The following is a 26,991-nucleotide window of genomic DNA, read 5'->3' as shown; positions in this document are numbered from 1 at the left end:
ATGATGAAACTGTGAGAAAAGCTTACACTGATTTCCTCAGAATTTTAAATTTATCAATGATACTAAACATACAGGAATTCTTAACTATTAAAAGTTGTTATCACCTTGGGACATAATCGTTTATAATTCTTGGAAATTGCAATTTTTTTCTTCCTTATGTTTTTTCAGATGAGAAGAAAATGTTTATAATTCTTGGTTTACATTCTCATTTTTTAAATACATAATGAGACAAAATTGTTTATTGTAATTGTTTTCTTAGTTGTAAAATATGCTTTCATAATTCTTTTTTTTTTTTTTAAGTTTTTAGTTTATTAATAAGCTTCTCGTGAAAAATCCACAATGGCCATAGTTAACATCATTGCGGCACCTTTTACTCCTTCGGCTGTGTTCCAATCTCCAGCTCACTTATTTTTGCCAGCACCAACATTGGCCTTTGCAGTCCCGCTGACTTTCTTCATTCTGTTCTCGTGTTCCTTTCGTTGCTTTCTTAAGGTCTTCTTCTCATACAGGCCATGTCTTGCAAGTCTATGTTTGGGTTCATTTTTCTTTGCATAATCCAGGGAATCATAAATCATGCCAAAGCCAGTTGTCTTGCCACCACCAAAATGAGTTCTGAATCCAAATACAAAGATGACATCCGGTGTGGTCTTGTACATTTTGGCTAGTTTTTCCCGAATTTCTGTCTTAGGCACTGTTGCCTTCCCAGGGTGAAGGACATCAATGACCATTTGTTTCCTCTGAAGTAGTCGGTTGGTCATGAACTTTCTAGTGCGGATAGTTACTGTGTCGTTCATGATGACGGCCTATCCGCTTTCATAATTCTGTACTGACAAATGAAGTCTCACAGTCTTATCATTTTATCAGAAATATCTACTAGTAGTATTATAATTGCTATAGAGCTACATTTTGGAAAGATGGCACCAAAAGTACTAGAGAAAATAATTAATTTCATATTTTTTGCCTAAGATTGAACAAAAAGTCATAAAAGGAACAAGAAAATGAAGTGAATGAAAGAAAAAATCTAATTCTCCTTGTCAAGAGAGACTTCACTATGAACAAAATTACTCAATAGCAGTAACCAACAATAAAAAGACTCCTAACTTTGACCCCAGGCTTATAATCACTGTAAAACAAACTCTAGTTCAGTTTCTCACAACCACGAGCAGCTAGTAAACATCTTGGGTGTCTGGTGTCTCTTGCTATGCGTGTCGGAATTATTGCGCATAGAACTTACTACACTGTACTTGGTCCATTTTACTACTACTTGAAGATGATTGAAACAAAACATGATTCTATATCCCAAATTTCTTCCAAAATATGGCCAAAAAAGTCAAAACCTTATTGGAACTTCATTTCTTTGTTTAATCCTGCACAACTTTACTGAAACTACTTTGAGTCTACTTTCTTAGGCCATCTCTACTCTAAAACTATGATTTATATGAGAGGTTTAAACAAATCTTTCAGAACCTTATCTCATGGGTATTAAGAGTAAAAAACAGTAGAAAATTTTAAAAAGACTTCCAGCTCTCATTATGTTAAATTTTGCCAAACAAACAACACATAAACAAACAAACAAACAAAAAAGCAATAGTTGGTCCTAAACAGTGGTTTGATGATTCCCTAATTAAAGATGCAATAAAGAAAGAAATTCCAAAAGAATGCTGTAATTGGGACTAACATCCTTAAAATTCCCCTTGCCCCTCAGTAAATCTAAAATTCCCCTTGCCCCTCAGTAAAAGAAAATTAAATGGAGTCCAAACACAACTAAATAACAAAACTTAGATACTTAGATACCTTTTTTTTTTAATTCACTGAGACAAGGACTTAGTGTTTTCTCTGTATAAATGTACTTGCTCAGTATCTCTGGATATCTCACAGCATATTAAATGCTTTTCTTGTTACAAGTTTAGAGTCAGTAGTTTAAAACAGCAAATGCATATTCTACTTTATTTTTCCTTATAACAGCATGACTCTGATGGCAATTTTCACACAGAGTAATTTTACTGAAAAAGACAACATGTGCATAAACAGAATGCATAGTTTTCATTACATTATTTTTTTTCCTGCAGATAAACATAAGAGAGCAGAAAGAAAAAGCATCAAGTAAAGAAAGGAAAGATAATCAAGGGAAAATAGAGTTCGATGTACATTGAAGCAAACTATCAAATAGGAAGAAAAGAGGCAGTAAATTATTCAGAAATTACAGGCAAGAAGATCGTGTGATATTTACTAAAGAAATAAAATGTGAACAATAAATTAGGAAGAAATGAGAAAAACAAGACAAAAATCAAATCAAATAAAAATTTATTGGTCTTTGGGAGGCAGAGGCGGGTGAATCACGAGGTCAAGAGATCGAGACCATCCTGGTCAGCATGGTGAAACCCCGTCTCTATAAAAATACAAAAAATTAGCTGGGCTTGGTGGCGTGTGCCTGTAATCCCGGCTACTCAGGAGGCTGAGGCGGGAGAATTGCTTGAACCCAGGAGGCGGAGGTTGCCGTGAGCTGAGATCGCGCCATTGCACTCCAACCTGGGTAACAAGAGCAAAACTCTGTCTCAAAAAAAAAAAGAAAATTGCTAATAATATGATCAGTGGGATCACCATGGTTAGTTTTAAACTTTGGCTCTATCTGTGACTCAGTTTCCTAACTTATAAAGTGGGTATAAGAGAGACAATGTAAAGATAAAATGCAATAATTATTCTGAAGGGCTTATAATATAAAAAATTTATAGTAGCCATTACATAAGCAAAATGCATCATTAGTTGGATTATATTTATATCCTCATTTGCTCATTAGGAGAATGAAGCTCAGTAAGTTACTCAGTGTGTACAAGTTCGCATAGTAACCACGTGCTAGAACTAGAATTTCAACTCAGTTATCTGATTTCATAGTTTAATATCTTTTTTTTCATTATAAAATTACCAAAATTAAAAGACATATCTATGCACTATATACTGTTTGGGGGAAAGAAAAGTACCCTCTATCCATTTGCCTAAAAGAAAATCTCAAAACACTGATGCATATTATTACTATCTTTTAAATTATATTTAAAACACACATTTATTTATTTCTGCACTTAATTTATAACCATTTAATGAGAATTTATACATATCAGGCATATGTTTTAGGTGCTTGGGATACATTAAGGAATAAAATAAAACCTATGCTTTTATGATATTTATAACCTAGATGGAGGATACTGACAATATTAATAAACACTAGAATAAGTAATTGACATAGTATGATAGAAGAGGACAAGTGCTACAGTTAGATCAGAAAGAGGAGGTTCAGGAATATACAGTGGTAGTCCAATTGCAAATGTAATCGTTTTTAATAGAGATTATAATTTATAATAATAATTTCTTGATGAAATCTAAGTCTCAGAACATTTAAAATATTAAGAGATTTTCACTGTTTATTAGCATAAAATATTTTTAAGTAGTTATATAAATGTTATTTCTTAATTATTTAAGGCATGAAAGTAAAATCCTGATATAATGATGTACTAATTAAACGCATACTTATATCTTTATGTGTCTATTATAATAAGGACAATTAAAGTAACAACTTCCTTATTATATAAGAGCTCTTAGGAATAATAATGTGGGGAAAGAAAATAGGCAAATAAATAGGTAAAAGACAAAGCAGGCACAAGTAGTCCACAGTGAAGAAAACAGCCAATATTATATTTTTAAAAATCACTCTCGTTGATGAAATATAAAACAGAATGAATTATGCAAAGCAATCTCACCTAAAAGAGTGGCGCATATTAAGAACATTGAAAATAGTCAAAGACTGTAAGAATGTAGGGAAAACAGTATCTACAGTTGAAAACTGAGAGAGTTTTTCTGAAAGATTATTTGGTTGTACTTATGAAAAGTAAAAAAGCACATTTTGACCAAACAGGGTCATATCTCAATATTAAGCAAGAGACAAATTCATATGAGTATGCAAAATTCGATGTATGTGGTAGACAGATTTCTCACATGGCCTCCAAAATTCCTAATCCCTAGTGTTCACACATTTCTTACAGTCATTCATTTAAACTCTAATCTGGGCACTACTGTGAAGTGATTTACAGATGTAATTAAAGTTACAATTTAGATGACCTTTAAGTAGGGAAATTACCTGGCTGGGCTTGATTTAATCACATGAGTCCTTTATACGCAGAGAGATGGTTCTGGATGATGGCAGGAAAAGGAAGTCAAAGAGCTGTGGTCTGGCTAGCCTGTAAAAAAGCAAACATTCATTCTGAAAACTCCCTAGAGGGGCCACATAGCAAGGACCTGAAGGTGTTCTCTAGGATTGAGTGGTCCCCAGACAACAGCTAGCAGATCAATGAGGATTTTGATCCTACTACCTGAAGGGAATGAACTCTGCCAACAGTCAGTAACTTTGTAAGAGGACTCCAAGCCTCAGATGGGAACACAGCCTGGCCAGCACAACATTGATTTCAGCCTGTTGAGACCCTGAGTAGAGAATCCAATCATGCAGTAGATTCTAACCTACGGAACTATGTGCTGAGGCTATTTTAAGCCACAACATTTGTGATTATTTGTTATGCCTCAAGAAAAAACTGATGCCATATGTAAGAATGCTCATGTTAGGCCAGGTGCAGTGGCTCACGCCTGTAATCCCAGCACTTTGGGAGTCCAAAGTGGGCGGACTGCCTGAAGTTAGAAGTTCGGGACCAGTCTAGCCAACATGGTGAAACCCCGTCTCCAGTAAAAACACAAAAAAATTAGCCTGGTGTGGTGGCGTGCACCTGAACTAGCAGCTACTTGAGAGGCTGAGACAGGAATTTCTTAAACCTTGGAGGTGGAGGTTGCAGTAAGCCGAGACCACTCCACTGCACTCCAGCCAGGGTGACAGAGCCAAATTCCATCTCAAAAATAAATATATATATATAAAGAATTCTTATGTCTTTTTTACTTGGCAGTAATAAAATCTGAAAACATCTGCTGATCAATGAGCGAAGGAAGTTAGGGAGTTAATAGGTGCTTTCTAATTTCTACTATATAATAATAACAACATTAAATTAGTTAATAAAATAATAAACAAATTTAAAATACCTTTTGGTTTTATTTGCCTCCCCTTCACCCATTGGTGAGGCCTGAAGTCCCATCCAGGGGTTTTGGAGATGGCCAAACACAGGACACTTGACCCTGGACAGATCACTTTGATAGCAGTGGATTAGTCATATAAACTCATAGCCTGGGGGAGAACACTATACACTCTACAGGGCCAAAAGGGCTTGCATTCCAGAGCAGAGTGAACAGGCAGAAGCAGCGAGTGGCAAGCTTTGTAGTAAACAAGCAATTGGGTGACTCCTGGTTCCCATGAGAGAATGTAACTGGCTTGTTTGAATACTTCCGCAGACTGGCAGGGAAGTCAGGTTTGGGACCAGCTACAGTAGCCAGGTGTGGACTAGCAGTCTTTTCTATTGTGTGGATGGCATGTTTTTTGAGAGCAGGGGTGCTGGTTGGTTGTCCTTTGGGGTACTGTGAGGCTCAAAGTTATGAAATAAGCTCTTGATGTTGCATCTTAATGTCAGGCTTTCTCCTGTACTTCTCAAAAGGTTTTCATATCTCTGAACTTCTTGGCCAACTACATATACATATTTTAAAAACAGACATTCTATGTTAGAGTCCTTTTACTTTCCTCTTTTTTTTTTTTTTTTGCTAAGTAATGACATTAAGCCAAATGACCATGTTGTTATCACCATAATTTTATTAAACATATTTGACACTTCCCCCAAATTGGAAGGACAAAATATTCATTATATTTTATTTAAGTATATTATTTCACTGAATATCATTAAAAGTTCACATCAGGCCGGGCGCGGTGGCTCAAGCCTGTAATCCCAGCACTTTGGGAGGCTGAGGAGGGTGGATCACGAGGTCAAGAAATCGAGACCATCCTGGTCAACATGGTGAAACCCCGTCTCTACTCAAAATACAAAAAATTCGCTGGGCATGGTGGCGCGCCTGTAATCCCAACTACTAGGGAGGCTGAGGCAAAAGAATTGCCTGAACCCAGGAGGCGGAGGTTGTGATGAGCCGAGATCGCGCCATTGCACTCCAGCTTGGGTAACAAGAGCGAAACTCCGTCTCAAAAAAAAAAAAAGTTTACATCAGTGTTTATTAATCTTTGGCATAGATTAATAGCTCATAATATTGTAGCTCATAATAAAGTTATTTCATAAACTCAAGAACGTGAAGTTTTTGTTTCTCGTGATTTTCACTTGTGTCAATGTTTCCATTTTGTTTCTCCTAAGTTGATTTTATTAGCATTAGGATAGGTGACTTGTCCAGCCACGTTAGCTACATTTTTTTTTAAGGCAACTAGTTTATCTTTCATTTAAGGATACAACATTCAAAGTATAAACTATATTGCTTTCTTAGGTATGTAATAGGAGCCTATTTGTCATATATTCTAGTGAATTTCACATTTTCAACAATATCATTACCTCTGGGATAAAGTTTAAGTTTCTCTCTCATGCTGCGAGAATCTGCTTTGCCAATGGGCCTAAAGCTATTCTTTTTCCTGTGATGACTTATAACAGAAAACATTTATCCATCACATTCTACTTGTAAGATACTATTCTATGTACTACAGGTATTTTTTAACTTACTTAATACTTGTAACAGGTAAATATGTGTATATGCAAATGTGTATATAAATATACAAGTGTTGCTAGCATAAGATATTCGCATGTCTAGAACTAGAAAAAAATATCAACCACCCAGCCATCCATTCATGAAAACGTTTTAATCACCAGTGTTTTTAAAACACAAAGCTAAGTGTTGGCAATCACCCAAGAAATTGATTTACAATGTCCCTCTCATCATGAGTGTTGCAGTCTGGTAAGAGCAACAAAATTAATATACTTAGCTACAATGTGATGCATATAATTATAAGTCAAGAACAGGGTTCTATGGGATCCTGTCAGAAGGTTCTCTGTCCTGGTCTTTGGTTCACAGGCAGGCTTATCACTATAGCCAAGGAATACAACTATCCATGTATAATTTGAATGCAGAAATACCTAGGGCATAAATTAAGTCTCCTCATCTTAAATAATATGCACATTGTACTGGAATATGGGGGTACCTGGCAGATTTAGCTCTCCTTTCCGTATGCCCTAGAGTTTTGAAATTGTACAAAAGGAAACATTGCAAAAAATTGTTGCTGTGGTCCCTTGTGTGCAAAATGGGGGAAAAAAGGTGAACGGTGTGTTGAATAATTTAAGATAAAAAATACTTCTAACCTTAGTTATTTTGGCAGCCTGTTGTAAAATATTGCTTTATTTTTTTTCCCCCTTGGCAGAGAAAATAGGAAGAAAAGGAGTCTCAGAACCGCCCTCAATATTATCTGAGGATTTCGTAATATCAATCTCTCACATTAGGTTGTCTTGACACTTTCTCCTAGCTATCAAATACAGTGACAATACACAACCCCTTCCAAAACTCTTTTTCTAAATCCAAAAATTATTGTTTACTGACCCTGAAACTTTTTATTATTGTAAGCACTGGGCTATCTGACATTAAGAGTTATTTGTGAAGACTTCTTTTATTTTGGTGATGCATTCATTTATTTATTGAAATTAGTCTTTTGTAGAAATACTGTACAAAGCATTCTAGAAGCTATTATAAATTCACCAGATTTATTTTTTTACTATTGCTTATTAAAATGTTTTAACAATTATTTCCTGTTTATAAAAGAATGTGGAAAACCCAATACATACTCAGAACTTGAATGAAATATATAAAAATCAAGAAAATATTATGCTCCTTTTCACATTTTTGGAGAAAGCTAAAACTGCTTTGGGGAAAAAGAGACTGATAAACAAACATTTTTGGAAGAACAAATTCTATAATCCTGGTTCTGTACTGAAGTACTATATAGTTATTGATATGGAAGTAGAAATTCTCTGTAGATGCAGATTAGTTGGAATACATTTATCTGTTTGTCCAATGTTATATAATAGCGGAAAATGAGCATTTATGAAATATCTGTTGTCAAGTATGTACTCATAGATTCTTTCATGAAGAATAGTTCATAAACCCTCATAAAAATTATACAAGTTAAAAATGATGGAATCAAAGCCAGTTGGCTTTGGGACTTTGGGCAAGTCAACCTCTGCCACTCAGTTTTCTTACCCTATAAACCTAAGTTTATTAACCACATTTACATCATAGAGTCGTACATAGGATTAAATAAATTTCCATATAAATGAGAAGAGTTCTGAGTATCTAATATATCATCAAAAAGTCAAGCTATTATTAGAAAAAAAAATTCGATAGTTTTTTTTTAATTGGGAAAACCTTCTATAAGAGAGTGATGTTCCATCTAGTTATTGAAAGATCATGAAAATTTTCCACTGAAAATTTGTCTTGCATTTCAGAAAAAGACACAACATATGAAATATATGATATTCTTAATGATACGAGAAGATTTATCGTGGCTAAAACATGTAGTGATTTATTAGGAGTGGCAAAATGTGAGCTTGGAAATGTAGGTTTGCTTATTTAAGTCTCTATTTCCAAAAGCAAGTTAGTGATCCTTAATAAATCCCAGTTGCTGTAAAACCAGAATAATATTAGCCACAACTGGAATCAGAACTATATGACAGAATTTATGTCGTTTATTGTTTTAATGCTTGGCACAAGGTGAAGACTCACGGACTGTCATTGTTGTGTTGCTGATGATGTGACTGTAATTGCTTTACAGTTATGTGTACTTGAGCCTTGTCTTTGTGGTAAGTTAGAAAAATGGAAGAGTCGTATTTGTGTTTTAAGAAGATCAGTATCACGTTGGCAGTAGTTTGGAGAATGCAATGAAAGTCTGACAGCTAGAACAGACAGGAAACATTTGGACTATTCCAGGTACACAATGTAAACAAATTGATTTTCAACAATTGCATGAATAAAAAAGAACTGATAAAAAAAGTTTAAATAGTATATAACAGGTGGAATAAATCAAGTTTTTGACCAATTAAATATATTTATGTGGAGGGGCGTAACGGTCACAAGAGAAGGTAAATGAATATGTGAAGTCTGCTTTAAAGGACCAGGTGGATGATGAGATCATTCACCCATGAAGAAAATGCTAGAAGAGTAGCCACACTGGGAGTCGGGGTACATAGCTTCACTTGGAATGTATAGAATGTGTGTCCATATGCTACAGATGTGGTAAATTTTCAAATCTGGAAAACTAAAATTCAAATTTTCCTAGGAATTGCATGAATACCACAATGTTTTATAATAATGTAAGTTCAGTTGTACAGCTGATGACAACATATAATTTGTGTAAAATGAACAAAATATATATTTTTTAGTATATTTATTTCATATATAAAATGTATAAAATACTTATGCTAATTATTACTACCTTTAAAATTATTTGCCTAATTTTACACTGCATTTTATTTTATATATGTGTATTTAGTACAATGTTGGAGCTAATGCTACATTCTACTGACACACTAGGAATATATTTAACTCTGGATATTTATACAGATATAATTGCCATTACAGCCTCATGGCTTTGATACAAAAGAAATAATACTCTCCTTGGGGCAAAAAGACTTCATTTAAACTTCAGCATTCCCATTTGGTCTGAAACACTGGGTTAATCATTTAAATCATCTAAAACTGAATGTTCTTTTTTAAAAATGAAAATGATGTATATTTGGCAGATATTTTCCAAAATAGCTGCAACACCATTTCCCATCTCACCTGCTCTTCCAGAGCTTTGTCACTCTCCTTTCAAAGGGGACTCTGCCTTTTTGTCCCTTCAAACTGAACAGGCCTTTGAGATTGCCTGGACAAACCCAGTACAGATAGAGAGTGGCATGTGATTTCTGAGGCTAAGTCAGCAGAGTTAACAGAGAATCCACACAAATCTCTCTGTTGGGATTCTTGCTCTCATAACTCAGCATCCATTCTATGGAGGAAGATAAACAGTCATGAGACAACCTTGTACCTGTGTTCTAGCTGATGGCTTCAGCTAACATTTCAGCTATCATCCAGCATCAACTGCCTGTCATTAAGTGAGTGATTCTTTGCAAGATTCCAACCCCTAAACTGTTCCTGGTCACCCCACTTGATGCCTCGTAAAACTAAGCTGAACTGTCCTCAGTGGGCCCTTCTCAGATTGCAGATTTGTGAGCAGAACAGTTGCTTTTTCCTTAAGAAACTAAGTTTCAGAGGGTAGTTATATAATCAATAATTGGAATACTCATCATATTTTCCAGAAATATTTAAGTTAAATATTATATGAAAAAGGCGTTAGAGCTTTGAAGTCCTTTCCAAGTGAAAGGATGAGTATTATCATTCCTAAACATCATCACTTTAAACACTGCCTCTGCCAAGGTTTTTAATGGTCACAGTGTTTTGTAAAATTATAAAACATGGGCCTTATTTCCAAGTTAAATCTGTACCTTAAATAGAGTTTACGTCTTGACAGCAACAATTGATGGGTAGAATATGTTTCCCCATCCATCTTTTATCACTCTGTAAAAATAAATAACAAATGACTGTTGATTACAGATCTGCTTAATACATAATCTAGTAAGATACACCTAGAAGGCCATATATTTGCTGTCCTTGATACAAATTCCTTGGAATCCCAAGAAAATTAATTTTATCAGATTTTGATTCTTCCTCTTTGACTCTTCTTTTTCCTCTCTTTCAGTCTTTTTTAAACACACACACACACACACACACACACACACACACACACACACAAAAGCACATGCCTTATCTTTTATTCTTCTTATCTTGCTTTTGGGAAGAAAGACAAACAGCATGAGCCTTTAGGTCCATTTTCTGAGGGAAAGGGGAGAAGAGGCGAGGAAGGGAGGAGGAATGAATTTGGTTTTTACCCTTTTTTTTCCCCCTCTGAGATGGAGTCTCACTCTGTTGCCCAGGCTGGAATGCAGTGGTGCAACCTCAGCTCACTGCAATCTCTGCCTCCAGGGTTCAAGTGATTCTCCTGCCTCAGCCTCCTGAGTAGCTGGGATTACAGGCATCTGCCACCACACCCAGCTAATTTTTAGTAGAGACAGGCTAGTCTCAAACTTCTGACCTCAAGTGATCCACCCACGTTGGCCTCCCAAAATGCTGGGATTACAGGCATGAGCCACTGTGCCCAGCCTTAATCATTTTTTTTTACTCATAAGTTTGATATCTTTCAAGAAGTGATTGGCAATCCAAGTTATTTCCATCTCATGGCCCTACCATCTTTATGCCATGACAAACCATCTTAGAAAGGAAAAGACCATCAAGGATCCTGTTTGAAGTATATTTTGGAAACGTTGAGTATCTTTTCTACTTACATACCACTGAAGCCAATTTGACTGACCTAGTCTACTTCTTTGTGAAAAAAGAAATAAAGAAGTTTTGATGATCATCTTGCAATGACCGCCATCTAGCAATTCCTTCATGAACACTAAAACTGTGTCTCTTCATCTCTGAATTTTTCAGAGTTCAATAAATAATTTCTGAATAGACCTCATGTCCAGCTTTAGCCACCCTAAGTAGTATCTCCTTCCTCACTATCTAACACAATCCTCCCCAAGTGAATCCTGGTCTGTTAATAACATATATTAATCAATTACATTTCTCTTAGACATCTTGTATTTTGTCTCGGATTTCCATTCACCCTGTTTCTTTTCCTCCAGTCATACTTCCTTCTGTGGATATTCTAGCCATCATTAGAGCCAAGAAGAGAATTTATTCTTATGAGCACTAAAATTCTACCTTTTCATCTTTGATTTCCTAAGAGTTTAATCAATATTTGTTTAATTAATATTAGTTTAGCATTATCCATGCCATGGAAGTTTTTTAAAGTTGCAGACCACTTAAGTAAAAGTTTTTGTTGGCCTGGCATGGTGCCTCACGTCCGTAATTCCAACACCTTGGGAGGCTGAGGCAGGTAGATGGCTTGAGCCCAGGAGTTCAAGAACAGACTGACCAACATGGCAAAGCCCCATCTTTACCAAAAATGCAAAAAAAATTAGCTGGGCATGGTGGCACACCCCAGTAAATCCCAGTTACTCTGGAGACTGAGGAGCAATAGTCACTTGAACTTGGGAGGCAGAGGTTGCAGTGAGCTGAGATAGTGTCACAGAGTGAGATGGAAAAGGTTTTTGTTCTGTTGGAATGGCAATAGGGTCATATGCTTCAAATTATTGTCGGAGTTTTATTCCATCTGATCATCTTGGTGTTGTGGAGACACAGAATGCTAAGAAAATGTATATAAGAAAGAGTTCTAAAGCCTGTAATCCCAGCACTTTGGGAGGCCGAGGAGGGTGGATCTCGAGGTCAAGAAATCGAGACCATCCTGGTCAACATGTTTTTTGTCTCTACTAAAGATACAAAAAAATTAGCTGGGCATGGTGGCATGTGCTTGTAATCCCAGCTACTCAGGAGGCTGAGGCAGGAGAATTGCCTGAATCCAGGAGGTGGAGGTTGCAGTGAGCTGAGATCGCACCATTGCACTCCAGCCTGGGTAACAAGAGCGAAACTCCGTCTCAAAAAAAAAAAAAAAGAAAGAATTCTAGATATTGCATAGGAGAGTTTGGTGACAACTTAAGGGAACAAGGATACGTCAGGAGATGAGCTATCAGCATATGCTCAAGAATAATTATGGTGGCTGTATGGGAAAATAAAAGAGATTTTACCAACTGTAAATGCATTTAACCCTAGTCATTCTCTGTACTGAATATAACACATATAATTATCAAATATTAAAATTATTTCAATATAACTAGTGGATTTATATTTCTCTTATATTCTACGTCTCCTTGTAGTAATTTTAATGTCAGAGCATAATATTGGAATAAGTATAAATGTTGCTTTTCCACATTATGATTTCCTGTATACTATAGGCTATATTTTCTAATTATAGTTCGAAAAGGCTTGGCATCAGATTTTTTGTTAAACTAAGAAGAGTAATCATATTATTTAAAATTATTTTTGCTCTCGAATCATTCTGAAAAGTACCATCTGGCTTCAACGTTTTCTCAATGTATAATCATTGAAATAAAGACACCTGCATTTATGATAGCTTTGCTTTGTTTCTCCTGGATCATGGAAACTAGGAATGACATTTGATCATCTGATTGCTTTTTGTTCTAACTTTGTAATTTTTACTCAAAGATTTCCTGTTGGCATATTAGCATCTGTTTATTTTAAAGCATGTAATTATGAGAAATAAACAAAAACAACTTAAGCTATGTATTGATTTCATTCCAAAATAGTGTGAAGAATGAGACAAAGTTAATATACCCAATGTTTTCTTGGGAAAAAAGAAAAGAAATTCAGAAACCCAACAAGCAGAGAAATCTGCTCGATGATTACGAAATAAGCACATTTTCATGCCATGCATACCAGCAGATAACCAGAGGGCTGAGACAAATGGGGTAATGAAGAGTTCTATTATTGGTTCAACAGGTGCTCACACATTTTATGTATATTTAATGGAAACAGAAGCCATTTTCTAATTCCTATTAATGGTCTATCCTTAGGCACCAGTTCCATCATTTGGTACATTCTCATCACCAAGCTCTTTGCTAAACTAGACCATAGATTAAATATAATTGTTATTCTCTCATTCTACAACTATATGAAATTTTAGAGGTCCTGGAACATTTCCAGCCTCTCTGTATGTGTGTCGTTATTTCCAACTTTCATACTATAGAGCATCTTAAATTGAATGCATTTTTGCTATTTTACATTCACTATTACACAAGCAAATATTGTCTCAAAATTTTTCACACTGAATTTCTATAACCAGAATATGACCTATTCCACATTCTAGTTTAATTTAAACAGGAAAGTTGACATTAAAAGGAAAAAAATCTTCCCTCATCACCATATCTCAGGTATATTTCAGCTGTTCTTTTAACATTCTTTGATCTATATTTTCAGTTTGATCTCAAGAATATGAAATGTTTTATAAAGAATGGTTCCTCAGTTGAAACCACAAAATGAATGTTAAACTCTTGACCCTATTCCCCCTAACATTTCTCTAGGACTTTCATATTACACACATTAATTCTAGTCTTTCTAGTGAAGGACTTCCTCTAGAGGTATTTTCAATTTGATTTTAACTATATATAAGAAATTCATGATGGTCTAAATTAGAGGTAATATGAGTATGATAAAAGAACATATTCTCACAATTAAAACAGTCACGAAACTTTAATGTTGAAATTATTAAAGGAATAATGTTAGAAAGCCTACTTATAAATCTGAGTTTCAACCAAATTGTCCGTATGTCTTAATTGGTTCAAAATACTAAATAAATAAATAACTCCTTCATAATATAGAATTAAGAAACAAATTTTTTTTTAATTGAGACGGAGTCTCTCTCTGTTGCCCAGGCTGGAGTGCAGTGGTGTGATCTAGGCGCACTGCAACCTCTGCCTCCCAGGTTCAAGAGATTCTTCTGCCTCAGCCCTCTGAGTAGCTGGGATTACAGGCACACACCACCATGCCCAGCTAATTTTTTGTATTTTAGTATAGATGGGGTTTCACCGTTCGCCAGCATGGTCTTGATCTCCTGACCTCGTTGTCCACCTGCCTTGACCTCCTAAAGTGCTGGGATTATAGATGTGAGCCACCAGGCCCATCCAAAAACCACATTCTTTTATTCACTCAAGCATCCAATGATACAGGCAGTAATTACTAATTAAATGTATAGGGCTACACATTGGTGATACATTAATGAGTAACAGAAACACACCTTCTGTCCTCATGAATCTAAAAGTCTGAGGATAAAGAGTCACAAAAACACGAGTAATTATAAATGTACCAACTAGGAAAGTTATGATAAAATTATGTATTTTTATTAAGGGATGATGAGAGAATGTTTTTAGGGAACATTGACATTTAAGCTGGGAGCAATGAATGATGCTTTCTTTTTATAACTCTCCGAAGTAGATACTGTAATTGTACCTACGGTATAAATGAGAAAACTAGGAGACATTTGAGTATTCGGAGTTAGTGGTCAGAGTAATGCATTCTATTCCTAAACAACCACTTGTCCCTCACACACACACACACACACACACACACTTACAAAATGTGCTATTTTCAAGGAACTAAAATCATGGTAGGCATCCATGATTGACACAAATTGCAAAGGACACACCTTAAAGAAAGTCATAGTCAACATTAACTTTTTTTCTTTTTTCTCTTTATTTTATTCCGTCTGCAACAAAAAGTTCACGGAAGCTTCTAAGTAAGAGTGAACTGATGATATTAGCATTTTATAAGCATAGCTTTTTCATTTGTACTCCAGGAAGAATGAATTAAACAAAAGAAAAAAAAAAGCACCACAGATCTGACTTTGATTCTTAAGCATAGAAGACAAAAAACATTTTGATAAATAGTTAAAAATCTTTTTTCTTTTCTCAGGGCTTAAATAGACTTTCTTTTTTTCCACATTCCTCACCGGAGCACAAACTGAATCCCTGATTACTTGGTAAAACTTCTGTATCCAACTTTATTATTCTTTTTTTTTGAGATGGAGTCTTGATCTGTAGCTCAGGCTAGAGTGCAGTGATAATATCTTGGCTAACTGCAAACTCCAGTTCTCGGGTTCAAGCAATTCTCCTCCCTCACTCTCCTGAGTAGCTGATATTATTGGCACATGCCACCATGCCTGGCTCATTTTTGTATTTTCAGTAGAGATGGGATTTTACCATGTTGGCTAAGCTGGTCTTGAACTCCTGGCCTCAGGTGATTCACTCAATTCAGCCTCCCAAAGTTCTGGGATTACAGGCATGAGCCACTGCACCCAACTCATTATTTTCTTATTCCTCTTTTTTGAGTGTGTTCCACTGTTCAATGGTGTTCACCCTGAAAATGAACATTAAAATATATAAACCCTCTGCTTTAAATCAGTTAATTTATTATGTCCAAGAAACTGTGCTAAATGGTAAAATGAGAAAAAATATCCAGGTTGAAAAAAATGAAGGTTTATAGGCAAAAAAGAAAAAACCCTGGTACTTTTATTTTTGTTATCAGTTTATTTAAGTACCTTGGTATTGTACTTGTTCTTGAATATATCTCAAAAATCATTTATTTCGTGTAGCTTTCTCAGTTATAAAATACGGAATGAATTGCTTCCTCTTTTCACTCACAGCACATTAATAGCCATAATTACATATGGTAAATTTTCTTTATTTAATTGTTTATTTATTAATCTAATTTTTATTTAACATTTCAAACTTGTTCCAAAACAAGATTTTGATATGACTCACAGAGCATGATACATCAGAAGATAAAAATACAATATGGGGAAAATTTCTATTAAAAAAATCATAGTTTTAAAGGTGGATAGAACCAAAGTATCTAAATGTACAAAATGTGTGCTCCAAAGTAATATTAATTCATTGGCTCATAGTTAATTAATTTTTATTTGTTTTTTCCATTAGAATTGGATATCTTTCAAGATGGAAATTGATTCTCATATATCTTTATGTCTGGCTCCTAAGAGGTCTCAATAAATGTTTGTTAAATACATGTACGCCTGAATGAAAAAAATGTGTAATGCTTTCCTAAGCCAAGACACTTTAGCTGAAATGGTGAGCTACCATAATTAGGTATTGCAAAATTAGATTAGAATAAGGACATTTAACCACACTGTCTATAACTCAAAGCTTTGCAATGGGAAATATAAAAGCAGCCATGTAACATTTAAATGAACATTATCCATCAGATTTGACATTTATTAAGCAATAGCAGCACGCTGGGCACTGTTGTAAACACAAACTCTTTTTCCCAGTGAACTTAGATTTTATTTGTGCCAGTTTTTTTCCTGAAAAAGACTGATGCAATTTCATGGCAGATGGTAAAAGTATACAGAATGATGACTTTAGTTTTCGACTCTTATAAGCACTACCTTAAATCAACTCCTTTTGCTGGGGATTCATCACGTGACCTCGACTAAACATTCCAATTACATTTTCCCCCTTACCCACAGTGAAGAGATTTCTTTGATTAGGAATCACACACCTGTACTGATACTGTTGGTATTGCTTTGGCATTATTGTTATGAAGACCATTCTTTCTTGTGCTTTTGAAGTAGCAGAAGGCAATAGTTCAAAAAGATTTTTAACACTATGACCACAGTTCACTTTAATAACACTCTGATAAGCTCATATGAAACTGCCAACACTACAAAGATTATATGAAAGTAAAGCGAATCTTGCAAAAGCTTTCAGTTTGGGCAGGATATTCAGAAGGAGATGTTACAAGATTGAAACAATAAGTCAGTAGTTTAAATATTTCAATAACATTAAAGACATTTTATATGAAAATATGTATATGATTTCTACCCTGATAGAGTTAATACTGCATGCATATTTTAATATAGAAAAACTTTTAATAAATTTTGTTGTATCAGTAAAATTACTGTTATGGAATTTTCTAATTTGTAACATGTTACATTTTTAAAAATATATGTAATTTTTGTTTTTTGAGCAGTCTCGCTCTGTCACTCAGCTGGAGTGCAATGGCAGGATCTCAGCTCACTGCAACCTTCACCTCCCAGGTTCAAGCAATTCTCTCACCTCAGCTTCCCAAGTAGGTGGGACAATAGGGGTGTACCACCATTCCGGCTATTTTTTTTTTTCTATTTTTAGTAGAAATGAGGTTTCACCATGTTGACCAGGCAGGCCTCAAACTCCTGACCTCAAGTAATCTGCCCACCTTGACCTCTCAAAATGCTGGGATTACAGGCATGAGCTATGGCTCCAAACCTAGAAATATATATATATATATATATATATATATATATATATATATATATTTTTTTTTTGTTGTTGTTGTTAAAATTCTGAGATTTTTTCGTTAAAATTCTGATTTTTAAATATACAATGATTTTTAATGAGTAAGGCTTTTGGCTCAGGTCGAAGAATCAACTCTGGCTTGCTTAGAAAAAAATACAAAAGGAAAAATTATTAGAGGAACACTGACCTATCTCATGGGAAATAAGATCAAGAGTTGTTTGTAGAAACAGGACCCAAATGATGTGAGAAAGCTAAGGAGTTCTCCTGTTTCTAGAGCTATTCTTTTCTATTCCAAAACAGTAATCTTAAGCCTCATCACCTAGAAGCCTCACTTTTTTCTTTTCCTAGATTCTTATGGTATAACATGATTGCCAGAAACTCAAAGAGAAAAGTATTTATTATAATTACTGTCAAAGAAAAACAAAGCTGGACACTGAAGTGGTAAGGACAGATTTTAATCTACCTTTGCAATAGGGAAAAGAATCCAGCATGAAATGAATTCATTTTCCATTTATTTAGAGGAGATTGGGCCTTGTAAAGGGAGAATGAGGGATGAGGGATGCAGAGCAAACAGGAGCTCAACAGAAATAGGGAAGGGAAAAATCACAAAATGTAGGAAGCCAAGGACTGTCCCATGTGAACCTTAAATGGATGTGATAATCGCGGTGGTAAAAGTTAGGTTCTTCCCTCTCAAAATGACTGGGAGGGAAGGGGCCCTATCTTCCCTGAAAGATCGGGGCCCTATCTTTTAGTATTCGCTGGAGCAAATAGTAAATTTTTTCAGCAGCCTTGAGTTTTCTCAGGCAATCACATTAGGGGACGGATAAGGTTATAATAATGTTACAGATTTAAACTGGGAGAAACTGTTAGTTTTTGTTCAATCTTTAGAGGCCAAGGTAGAAGTAGACTCAGAAGGAGGCCAGGAACAGACAGGAACCTAGCTACAGTTTTGTCATTACCTAGAAACTTTGTTTACTTATATATTCTTTAAACTATGTGGCAGATAATAATTGTCAGAATCTCCAGAGTTAACATAACTTCCATTTTGCTTTCAAAGAAATGGATTTCTCTTTTTCTTTCATTTTCAAAGTCATAGACAGTCCTTCTAAGGCCAGGTCCTCACTTCTGAACAAATCAACCAAAAAGTGAGTTCATAATGTATTAATGTGGTAGCTCTATGGTAGCTGCGTATAGTATGTGAAACCATAATTTCACTTTATCCCCCAAAAAGAAGAGGAACTCAGCACAAAACCAGTATGTAGTCAGATCCATAGAGAGGGGAGCAGAAGGAGTCTATGTTCCTCATTTGGGGTTATCAGCTGTGGGGGTTTCTGCCCAGAGTGTGTTGCAGGGAGCCAATATAGACAGATCTCAGTAATACCTCATTTTCTTTAGCCTGATCCAGTGGAGAAGGCAGAGAGAAACGTTATGAGAAATGAAAGAGAATCATCTTTAAATAGACTTTGATTCTGTCACATGTAGAATTAGACTAGCCAATCTCTGTTGGCCCATTATAGTCCCATTTGTAAATGCTAAAAAAATAGATTTTGTTTCATTGATTATGCCAAGCTTCATTCATTTTATTGTCAGAGTGATACTCACCTACTTTTTCATGTTATAAAATCCCTGGGAACGCTGTCAATTTCTTCTTTCAAAAATCTCTTTTAAGTAAGTATTGTCTTTGTGGTAGGTGGAATTGGATGTGTTGTATATTTTTCAAGTTATATGGCATATATAACTTCTCTTAGCCTGAGCTCCCCATTTTTTTAATAAAAGAAAAATAAGTGATAACTCTTAGAAGATCAGTGCAAAGATAAAATTTTGCAACACACGTAAAAATGATCAAGAGTTTCACACCTTGTAACAAATACATATATATGAATTCACACATCTTTGTCTATTCCAAATAGGATAGCCAATCGAGTAAATCAATTAGTTATTAACATTAGTCATAATTACTTCAAAATTTTGTATCTGAAAAATCCAATACCTGAATGACTCTAGATCTATTGTTATTGGCTACTTCTTCTCTTGGTTTTGTGTTTATTAGATTTTACTTACTGGCATAGTGTGTACTATTTGATAGACATAGTGCATGAAAACCTGTAGTGGTTATGAATGCTTCTTTTTATAGAGTGTCTTCTGGGTTAGAGCTGGGACATATCAGTTTGAGCACCAGTGTATTTCCAGTTTACACTTACTAAAATGGTATAATCCTTCAGCAGGCTCAACCAAAAACCTGGGTATTAACCAGGGCCCCTGACTCTTGACCAGATCATAATTTCGATTTTTAAATGTACAGCACTATGAAATTGTTGAAAATTTCTGCTTAGTTCTTTAGCAATTATCAACTCCTTTCTGCTTGATTTCTCAGCTTCTTACCTCTGGGAACCTTAGGATTTAGCAAACATTTCAAGATCAAAATCTTACAGAATTATAAAATCACATACCTGGTCTCTTTTCTCCAGGGTTTTAATTCCTAAGTTCCAATTTTGGTATCTCTAGTCATAGGAGACTAAAATAGGTTCTAGGTTGCTACTTTCCACTGAGCCTAAATGCCAATATCTGTGAATCACCAAATGTTTTCAGGAGAAAGTTACACAGAAGGTCAACTTCACCTCCCTATGCCTCCTAAAATCCTTTCAAGGAGTTTGGCTCCTCAAATTCACACTGCCTTGGTGTTCTTCTGATACCTTCAGATATATGGGTTTTGTTTGTTGTATATTTTTTAGTGGCATTACATTCGATTAAATTTGTTGTAAAGCTGCCTCTGTAGTTTGAATACTTACATAGCAAATTGCAGCCTAACTTAGTATGAAAACAAGCTGCCACCCGACTTAACAATATATTCTTGTAACAAATTGCTGAGCTTTAGCCAATCACAGCAGCTGAGCTTCAGCCAATCACAGGCACCCAACTGATCAGACTATGTCTATACAAAACAAATGCTAAGCTGTAACCAATCAAGCTATTTCTGTACCTTACTTCCTTTCGTGTGTGTGTAAATACTGCCTACTTATGCTGGGTGGAGCTCTTCAAACCTCTATTGGTTCAGGGTGCTGTCTAATCATAAACCATTCCTAGATCAAATGAACTCTGTTAAATTTAATTTGTCTAGTTTTGTTGTTTGTTTGTTTGTTTTTACAGCTGTTTGGATGTTTGGAGAAAAGATTGGGTCTGATACAAACTGCTTTCCCATATCCAGAAACAGAAGTACTCAGTATTATGGACTTTGGAATATCTAAAGAATTCAACTCTTTAATAAACATACCCAGTAAAGAGAAAATATGTACACTTTTAAATGGCATTATTCATTGTATATTTATATCTGTAACTATGTCTTTATATATCATTTTGTATTTTCAATGAACATAGTAAGGGATTGTGTGACCTAATGTACCACCGAGTAGAGGTTGTCATTGAGCTTTCAGCATTGTTATGGAAGTAGCAGAGGTTGAAGTAAAGATGTGTTAGGATGACAAAACATAGTTTAAAAGTAAAATTATATGTAATAAGATTGATATAAAACTTAGCAAAAGTTAATATGGAGTCCAGGAACAGACAAATACTTACTTTGCCTTTCAAAATTACAGAAAATTTGCAAATGATTCTTCTCTCTCACTATTAATACAGCTAAGATGAAATAAATACATAGAATTAAATATAATATAGTATAGTATAACAAATCTTATTTTAATGAAAAGTAATGTGAAAACAAAAAATTTACCTCTGTGCATGTTTACTAATGTTAACTTATTAATTAATTTTTTTATTAAATACATTTAGAAAGCACAATAGTGACTTAATGTAAAAGACAGAGGGTAAAGTCAGCCTAAAATGTGTCTCTGGGGAAAGAGATCTTTACTATTTAGCCAACATCTTGGGTACACAACAATACTGTATCATAAGAAGGGAGAGGGCAATTTAAAAATGAATAGACAAATCAATGTCAAGTAGTCTTTAGCATTTATCCAAATCAATTGGTTCATCTCAGGAAGTTTTCAGCTACAACTTAAAAAAAATCAGTTATCTCCAATCTCTTAGTGCAATCCCTTAAGATTTATTATTTACGGAAAAGTTTCTTGTTTTTTTGAGTGCAATAACTTTACAAGAAGAACTCACACTTTTCTCTCCCAGATGGCTGAAAAGTAACAGTTTTACAGGTACATGGATATGTGGAGGTGATGAAGTGCAAATTGAAAACAAACAGCATGAAGTATACACCCTCTTTTGTGCTTTGAATATTAAGCATTGAAATATTTTTTCATAGGGGAAGGGAAATAGTGAAATGTTACAAAATGATTTTGAAAGGGAGCTGTTTTGATGGCATGAATGTTAAGTAATCTTATATTTCAATTTGGTAATTCATGATGTGGAGGAAAAGACTGTCATGGAGAGCAAGGCTGATGTCAGAATTTCACAGGCATGATTTGAATTACACTGTTTTACAAAGATCATTAATATTAGTAAATATACTATTAGTAAATATATTAACATATTTGTCTGATGCATTCACTAGTTCCAGTAGCATTTTTTTATTTATACTAAAAACATTACTTAATAGTTGTTTCAAATTTAAAAATAGCATAGGATGGCTCAAGCCTGTAATCCCATCACTTTGGGAGGCCAAGGCGGTGGATCACGAGACCAAGAGATCAAGACCATCCTGGTCAACATGGTGAAACCCCATCTCTACTAAAAATATAAAAAAATCAGCAGGGCATGGTGGCATGTGCCTGTAATCCCAGCTACTCAGGAGGCTGAGGCAGGAGAATTGCCTGAACCCAGGAGGCGGAGGTTGCGGTAAGCCGAGATTGTGCCATTGCACTCCAGCCTGGGTAACAAGAGCGAAACTCTGTCTCAAAATAAATAAATAAATAAATAAAAATAGCATAGGATGCTTATGCCTGTAATCCAAGCACTTTGGGAGGCTGAGGCAGGGGAATTGCTTGAGCCCAGGAGTTAAAGATCAGTCTGGACGACATGGCAAAAGCCTATCTCTACAAAAAATATAAAAATTAGCCAGGCGTGATGGTGTGCTCCTATAGTACCAGCTACTCAAGAGGCTGAGGTGGGAAGGTTGCTAGAGCCTGGGAGATTGAGGCTGCAGTGAGCTGTGATCTCACCACCGCACTCCATCCAGGACAGCAAAGCGAAACACTGTCTCAAAGAAAAAGAAGAAAAAAATATATAACATATGTATCTTATTAAACAAATGACAAGGCCATTTATCTATTCTTCTTTATTCTTTTTTTCCACTGTTTGCATGTTTTCATCTAGCAGTAGACTATGGCCCCACTAGGTACACACTTAATTATCATAATGGCTTAAAAAACAAGTCTACAGTAGGGATTAAGGTATTGAATACACAAATAATTATTTTTCAGTTACACTTGGACATTCACAAAAATCTTAGCTTAGATTATGGTTTTTAATCCTATTGAACTCTGTTTTCATCTTTCATTAAAGTCATATTGATTACATGTAAGTGATGATGACTTAGAGATAGCAATGTAATATGCAATACAGCTGTGGTTTTGAGAGAGCATTTTCATATACTTTCTCTCCAGTAAGTTATTTCAAGCCTGTCTGGAAATTTAAACATAAATGTTTAATATGATTTTATTTAGACATATGATAATAAAGCAAAGTGTGCAAGCCGGGTGTTGAGGCTCATGCCTGTAATCCCAGCACAATGGGAGGCCAAGGGGGTGGATTGCTAGAAGCCAGGAGTTAAAGACCAGCCTGGCCAACATGGAGAAACCCCATCTCTACTAACAGTACAACAATTAGCCAGGCATGGTGTCACACACCTGGTGTCCCAGCTGCTTGGGGGGCTGAGCCATGAGAATCACTTGAACCAGGGAAGTGGAAGCTGCAGTGAGCCGAGAGCCGGCCACTGCACTCCAGCCTGGACAACAGACTGAGATTCTGTCTCAGACAAAAAAAAAAAAAAGAAAAAAGAAAAAAATTACTTGGAGTAGAGCCTGCCAGTAGGTGCAAATTCCCCTATACCTGCAACTCTCAGGGAGTCTACACATTCATAATTTGGCCTCTAAGTATTCATTCCAAAGTAGCTGAATTCTTTTTTTTACCTGCTTTTCTGGCAGCATGACGTCGTCCTGTGCTCTCTCTTTTTCTACTTGGAAACATCTTTCTTTCTTTAGATTTCAGACTTGCTGATTTCTCTCGCCACTTTAGCTCCTTAATGGGATCATGAAAATTATGATTTTTTTTTAATTATTTAGCTTTTACCTTTTTGTGTAGATAGGAGCAATTCTTTTTACATCTTTCTACACTAAGCAGAAATGGGAAATCTTGATTTATTGTTTTTCATTGCTGTATATTATTGTGCTGCATGACCTATATTTACTGAGGAATATTTGAGTTGTTTCTGAGTTTTTGCTATTATGAATAATGCATGTATGACTATTTTTATCTGTAGGTAATATGGTTTGGCCCTTACCCTAATCTCAACGTGAACTGTATCTCCCAGAATTTCCATGTGTTGTGGGAGGGAGCCAGCAGTGGGGAGGTGGGGGGCTGTGGTGGTGGCAATTAAATCATTGGGGCTGGTCTTTCCCATGCTGTTCTCGTGATAGTGAATAAGTTTCATGAGATCTAATGGGTTTATCAGGGGTTTCCGCTTTTGCTTCTTCCTCATTTTCTCTTGCCCCTAGCATGTAGAAAGTGTCTTTTGCCTCCTTCCATGATTCTGAGGCCTCCCCAACCATGTGGAACTGTAAATACAATTAAACATTTTTTTCTCCCTAGTCTCAGATATGTCTTTATTGGCAGCATGAAAACAGACTAACACAATAGGCAAGTATTTTTACCATATGCCTTATTCTAGCAGTAGAAATGCTAGGTAACAGAATAGGCATAGCTTCATGTTTAGTAGATACTCTCAGTTTTCCAAAGTATTTGGTAATTTATAACTTTATTCTTAGCTCCGCAAGTGTAAACTGATTCAAATGCTCTATGGTGCTTTTAAACAGCCACTTTAAATTTTTATTCATGTTTATATAATTATTTCTGGTAGCAGAGTTGGTTTGATAAAAACTACACCTTAAAAAGGGAGAAGCATATATTTATGATATTAAATTTATAAGTACAATGCTAGTTGTACTTATAAATATGATTGACATTTATAGAAATATTCTAAAATTTGAAGTTCAAAATTATTTGGAATCACACGTCACTATAAAAATTAATTTAATATTTTGTATTGTGATGTATTACAGCCACTAATTTTATTTAGAAACTACATACAGTTCTGCAATCTAGCATATAAATCTCAATCTCAGATATGATATATATGCGTTTGTATGTGTGTCTATAATTTTGAAACACTAGTGAAAGTGTTTCTTTGGTATAAATTATTTGCTGTAATATTACTAAGTTGAGGTGTACAGACAGTTGTTGTTTTTTTTTAATATTGAAACAATCTCAGACAGATCGAAAAATTGCAAGAAAATAAAAGAATTTTGTTTTCCAAAATTGAGAGTAAGTTAGTTTCCTGATGTTCACCACCCTGTGTATTTTACAGTATGCTTCCTACAAACAAGAACATTCTTGGACATAACCAGAGTAAAACCCTGAAAACAAAGTAAAGTAGCGTCGATACATTATTGCCTTCTAAATCTCAGACTGTTAGAAAGTTTTGACTGCTGTCTCTTTAATTTCCTTTATACAATAAAAAATATCCAGATCAAAATTACATTTACATTTATTGCTTATCTTTCTTAGTCCTCTCCAGTCTCAAATAGTTTCTTAGTTTTTCTTGACTTTAACTATCTTGATGGTGGACAGTCGGTATTTTGTGGACCGTTCTTCAATTTGGTTCATCTAAAGTTTTCTCATGATTAGATTTAGTTAATGTGCCTTTAGCAGGTCATGCAGTTTCTTTTCACGATTTCCTTTCAATTGGTTGATATTTCTGATTTGTGCAATCATTGATGATGTCCACTTTAATTATTTAAATTAAGTAATTTTCCAGGCTTCTTTGTACAGAACCTTTATTTTTCTTTGATCTTTTTACTTTGAAGTGTGTTTCTTCGAAACTGTTTAATTATTCTATTCCTCTATACCAACATTTCTGTTGGTTTATAATTTATTTTATTGGGTTCAGGGTTTCTTATTTTATTTAGTAGATGGGATGGTTAATTTTAGGTGTCAATTTGACTGGATTAAGGAATACCTAGAAACCTGATAAAGCATTATTTTGGCATTTATCTGTGAGGATGTTTCCAGAGGAGATTAGCATGTGAGTCCGAGTGGACTAAATAGGAGAAAATCTACTCTCCATGTGACTGGGCACCATCCAATCTGCTGAGAACCTGGAGAAAACAAGCAAACAAACAAAACGAAAAAAAGGAGAGAGAGAGAAAAGATGAACGTGTCAATCTATCCGCTGGAGCTTGGATACATTCTTCCTCTTCTGTTCTTGACAACTCTAGGCTCCTGACTTCTGGACTCCAAGACGTATGCCCTCCCAGTACCTGCCCAGAGTTCTCAGGCCTTAGGCCTTAGTCTGAGAGTTGCACCATTGCCTTCCTTGGTTCCAAGGCTTTTGGACTTGGACTGAGCCTCACTACCAGGATCTCAACATCAGCTTGTGGACGGTCCATCATGAGACTTCTCAGCCTCCATGATAACATGAACCAGTTAGTCTAATAAATACTCTCTTATCTACCTATCTATCTACCTACCTACCTACCTACCTACCTGTTATCTATCTATCATCTATCTATCTATCATCTATCATCTATCATCTCTTTCTCCTTCTTTCTCTCTCTCTCCCTTATTGGTTCTGTCTCTTTGAAGAACCCTAACTAATAAAGTAGGCTATGATCTATAACTATTATTTTAGCCTATCGCACCTTCTTCACTTTCCTTATGACCAGCTCCATCATTCCCCAAACCCTTCCTTGCTTTCTGAGCCAAAACGTTCTGAGCTTTTGTGTGTTTACTTTGCATTCCTGGAATCAGCAATTTCTCCAAAAAATTGTAGACCTTTTTAGTGGCAATCAGTACCTCAAAGCTAAAATGCGGAGCTAGGTATCATCATTGCTATTGAAGTATCACTGCTTCTTAGATCTGTTAAAGGGAAGAACCATGTTATATGTGCTTGTGCATATAAACTGATTTATTTCTATGTTTCGCCAACTGTATTTATTTCTACACC

General features: G+C 35.3%; 1 long non-coding RNA gene and 1 pseudogene across 3 annotated transcripts in view; one reads left to right on the top strand and one right to left on the bottom strand.

Moving 5' to 3' along the window:
- Positions 1 to 21,085, top strand: part of LOC128928926 (uncharacterized) — a 40,755-nt gene extending 19,670 nt beyond the window's left edge. The window contains exons 2-5 of one of the 2 annotated variants that reach the window (XR_008474715.2): positions 16,449 to 16,598; positions 17,500 to 17,598; positions 18,153 to 18,245; positions 20,952 to 21,085. This is a non-coding gene — a long non-coding RNA (uncharacterized LOC128928926). Of the gene's footprint in view, positions 1 to 16,448; positions 16,599 to 17,499; positions 17,599 to 18,152; positions 18,246 to 18,894; positions 19,437 to 20,951 lie in introns of those variants that run through there. The other variant, XR_013521656.1, reaches the window with a different exon arrangement.
- On the bottom strand, positions 281 to 809 carry LOC100410972 (small ribosomal subunit protein eS24 pseudogene; annotated as a pseudogene). The gene has a single exon (XR_013521739.1). The product of XR_013521739.1 is annotated as a small ribosomal subunit protein eS24 pseudogene (transcript).
- Positions 21,086 to 26,991: the final 5,906 nt, after the last annotated feature.

This window comes from Callithrix jacchus, chromosome 8 (assembly GCF_049354715.1).
Source record: "Callithrix jacchus isolate 240 chromosome 8, calJac240_pri, whole genome shotgun sequence".
Classification (NCBI taxonomy): Eukaryota; Metazoa; Chordata; class Mammalia; order Primates; family Cebidae; genus Callithrix; species Callithrix jacchus.
This window is presented reverse-complemented; position numbering and strand designations above follow the sequence as displayed.